The following is a 4,487-nucleotide window of genomic DNA, read 5'->3' on the forward strand; positions in this document are numbered from 1 at the left end:
TAGTTTCCCCAATTTTTGTATTAAGAGTTAATTTTAGAGATGTTCAGAATAAAATCATATATCCAACTGACAAGCAAAATTTATTTCCATATAGTAAAACTGCAAAAATGTGGCCAAGGGGCTGAATACTTTAATACAGCTTTCTTTAAGCACATGTTGTGATAAGTTTTACTGTTCATAGCCCTCACACACCGTGACTCAGCATGGTGCAACAGTTTATAACGTGCGTTTTAATCTGCGTCTTCACCGTTTCCTCGACCTTTGCTGGTGATATTCTACCTTCCGCACTCATTTGCTTTGCTCTTTGTCCTAGTAGCAGTAAAACAAATGACTTTTATAACTGTACCCTCTGTAAGTTCAAGGCCTTACAGCATCTGTGTCAAACATTTTTTTTTAAACTGTAGGTTTAAAAAGACAGAAATCTGAAAGTGTCTTGGTTAATCTTTTCTCTGCTGGCGCCAAACAAATCAAATGAATTTAATGAGTTGCTCTCTCTCTCTCTCTCTCTCTCTCTCTCTCTCTCTCTCTCTCTCTCTCTCTCTCTCTCTCTCTCTCTCTCTCTCTCTCTCTCTCTCTCTCTCAATCATTTCCAGTCCTGAGTTCTTCCCGAAGCTTTTATATTGCCGCTGTAAAAGACGTCAACTGGCAAGCAGAAAGTGAGCTGATTATTAACTCATCTTTCCTAGGCCTGATTCATGCTAAAACACATAACTGTCTCAACAGTCAAAGAAAGACATAGTGTACAGAGACACACACACATGCGCACGGAGGTTAGGTGAGGAACCACGTGCTGCCATTGCTTTCTAGCTTGTGTAATGTACACCAGCATGAACAAACACACACACACACACACAGAGGTCTGTCGCTATAGTAATCCCCACAGGACTCATTTACATGTTGCAGCCCAAGAGGAATAGAGAGTTTGCATGAGAGTCATAATGACAGCGCAGGTAATAAATAGACTGGGTAGGTAGGAAGTCACTTAGTAAACGTACAAGGAAACGTATGTTATATTGAGCTAGTGCTGTCATGTGGATACTGTCAGTGAGGATGTGGAGCTGACAGACGCAAGATCTCAGCAGGTTACAGAACAGGTGAGCAATCACACTCTCAGACACATGAGAACAGTCCTGATTATCCCTCTGTGGGAGCAGACCAAAGCAGGGAGGTGGATGTTGCTTGGTGTCTTGGTCTAATCCAGTTTATCAGTTTTTTTCTGGTGTATGTTCTTGCACACAGACAGGGGACAGTTCCAGAATCATCTTTTGTTTCCATTGAAATCTACATTGTGTAATACATTTGTTAGTACTGCCTGTGTACTCTATAAAGGATTAGTTTATGCTGTTCATGCTGTTATGTGAGTGATGTAAAGGTCATTTCACACAGGATACATATTTACCAGATGAAAATTTCATGATGGAAATCTTAACCAAACATGCTCTACTCGTTGGCGGCAAGGAATTAAAAATCACGCTGTTCTTTTTGTCTTGAAAAAGCAATTAAAAACAGGTCACAATCTTCACTTAAATGTGACAAGCTCAAAATAAAAGCTTATGTTCAGAGAATAAAAGGGTTTATAATAATAAAAATGGCATTACAAAATTGGTCATTTGAAGTACAGGAAAGAACTTACTCGTTATCTTCAGTCTTGAATTCCTCAGACTTTCGAACATAAAGCGAACCAACATAAAAGAACATACCTTGTAAAATGACTGCTCGTTATTTTAACGGATTTGTGAAAGAATTTTTTTTTCCAGGAAAAAAAAAAGATGATATTGACACCCTTTCTGAGAATTTAAAGGAATTAAATAAATCTGACATTCAAAAGCATTAAGGTGGCAGAATGTAATTCTTATTGTAATATAAATATACTCGTTGTGAAGTTTTTTATTAATACATTTGTACAACAGTTCTGGATCACTTTTGAAGTGGTGTTTTGAGAGATAGTGTTATGGAATGTTTCACTGTGGAAGTTTCACTTCCTAGTTCACAACAGTTACTACAAAAAAGTTAGCAGGCATGTACAAATCAATGTGAGCCAGCTAGCTGATGTAATGTAAAGCTTTGGTACTAATTTCTAGCTAGCGGTTACTTCCAAAGTAACATCTTTAGCTACGATTTTTACTCTACTTAATCAGACTTACAACATTTTGATAACATTTTGATTAATTAATTAATGTATTGTTTAGTTCAGTAGAGATAACAAAAAGAGAGGCTAACAGTAAGGAACTTGTTTTACAAACATTAACATTAAATGTAACTTATGAATAAAACTTGTAGTCAATGGCAAGTTATGACTAAAATACCTAAGGATGTGTTTTTATAAAAAAAACTTTCATAGATTTATTTTTTTTATTTTTTTTTATAAGAGCATGCTTTTATTGTGTATTATTACACATTTGAAGCAATTCTGCATCCAGTTGAAAGAGAATCTAATGTTTAGAGCGTATATCTGAGTAGTCAGTTGTTAAACCTTGCTCAAAGTCGCAACATACAGCAGCAACAAAGCAGTCTGGTATTTAAATGCACCTTTCCCATTCCTAGTATAGAACCTTAACCTCTAAACCTCGCTCTGCCATTTAGTTTTGGAATAGCAGGTTATTAACATCAGTGGGCCATTTTACTCTTGGATTGGTTCTACTCTTAGATGTCACACTAATAGGGTCGATTCGCTTCTCGCAGGGACCCAGAGTTCAACCTAATGATGAGACGACACCGAGGTTCATCCGAAAGCGACAGAGGAGCTTGCTAATTAACCGCATGCTGAGGGTCAAAATCTTGAAATGACACCCGAGCACAATTTTCACCCAGCATGTTTGTGATTTGACAGTTTGCGCTCTCAGAACTTCCTATACGCTTTACATCTCTTGAAAACTGCTTGTACAGATGTTAGCTCAGTTAACAGCTAAACACTTGAATGAGATTACGCCACACTTGGTGTCAGTTAAAATTATACACCAAATTAAAATGTTCAAGTACTGTACAGTATGTATGTCTATCTATCTATATCTATATCTACATAAGGTTCCAGCAACTGATGTATGTATGTATATATATATATATATATATATATATATATATATATATATATATATATATATATATATATATATATATAAAGTATAGTATAAAGTTGCTAGAACCTTATACTGTATGTAAAGCACCTGTTGGGAGAGTGTGAGATGCTCACACACTGGTTTACAGATTGAGTTTATGGTTAAGTGAAGGTAATAATTAAATAGATACATAAACAGGCAGTATTGCATTTTAAAATTAAAGCATAGATCATATGAGAATATTATTATTATACTATTATTATTCAAGCAGAAGATGTGCTTTGGGTATGAGGTCTTCCCAAATGGTGCTGTGACACCTAATTGCCTAATATTTACTGAGTTATTGTGCTCTAGTTAATTAAAATTTAAAATTTAAAATCTTGGTTTGCCAGTTGTTTTACCTCGGAAGTTGTATATCTAAATTCATTGTCCTTGGATAATTGTATTCAGATGTATTTATTTTGCAGAGTTCAGGTTGCTGATTTTTTTAGAGGTGAATCAATTTGGTTTTATAAAACGCTGGTTCGTTGACTTTAGGAGAAAATTGTTCAGAAATGAGGCAAAAGGCTCTATGGGCATCTTGAATTGAAATTAAAATCATTACTGTTAATAATGCAAAAAACATTCAACAGGCAAAGAAATTCTATTATAGTTAATCAGGGACTTGTATATGTTTTGGAGCAAGAGATTGCTTTAATTGTTAAACAAATTTTTATAAATCAAATAAATGGATGAATATAATTATGAACATAATCCAGGTATTTAAATATTAACCTCTTTTTTTTTAAATGTGCACAATAATAGACTAGGTAGTTACTAAAGCTTCTCAGAATTTCAAGCAGAAATAGAGGTCATGTGATCACATGGTGTACAGGCGATTTCAGAAAAAAAAACATAAACCATAAATCATACACAATCAAATGGCTTGGTAAAGTCTGAGCCCTAGTTCATCAGTCAGAGAACTGATCAGGGAGTCAGCCATTTTAAGGGCTCTCTCTCTCTCTCTCTCTCTCTCTCTCTCTCTCTCTCACTCTCTCTCCCTCTTTCTCTCTCTTCTCTCTCTCTCTCTCTCTCTCTCTCTCTCTCTCTCTCTCTCTCTCTCTCTCTCTCTCTCTCTGTCTGTCTCAATTGCAAAATCACTAAAAGTTCCATAATGGACCAAAAACCAGGAAGCACCAATACCTAATATGTACCCTTACTAGAATTTGGTGGAAAATACAGTAAATGGATGCAAAACTTGAAACCTGATCTTTATTCAATCTTTGTAGAAATTATAAAAAGTGAGGATGATTTTGTTAAATAATAATGCTGACACAAACAAAAGCACAAAAAAAAAATCTGTATATAATGTTAATAACCAATCTAACCTGAAACATTTAATATTGAACATGATGTACACTGTCAATAACTGAAGATTTAAGAGCTTAACAT

The 4,487-nt window shown here is 35.0% G+C and overlaps 1 protein-coding gene across 1 annotated transcript in view; it reads left to right on the forward strand.

The window, feature by feature from the left end:
* Positions 1–848: 848 nt before the first annotated feature.
* The window catches only part of LOC132841765 (phospholipid-transporting ATPase ABCA1-like), a 139,332-nt gene continuing 135,693 nt past the window's right edge, over positions 849–4,487 (forward strand). Inside the window, exon 1 of the mRNA XM_060864281.1 lies at positions 849–1,094. The gene's annotated coding sequence lies outside the window, so the exon portion shown is untranslated. The remainder of the gene's footprint in view (positions 1,095–4,487) is intronic.

Source organism: Tachysurus vachellii, chromosome 2 (assembly GCF_030014155.1).
Source record: "Tachysurus vachellii isolate PV-2020 chromosome 2, HZAU_Pvac_v1, whole genome shotgun sequence".
NCBI classification, from domain to species: Eukaryota; Metazoa; Chordata; class Actinopteri; order Siluriformes; family Bagridae; genus Tachysurus; species Tachysurus vachellii.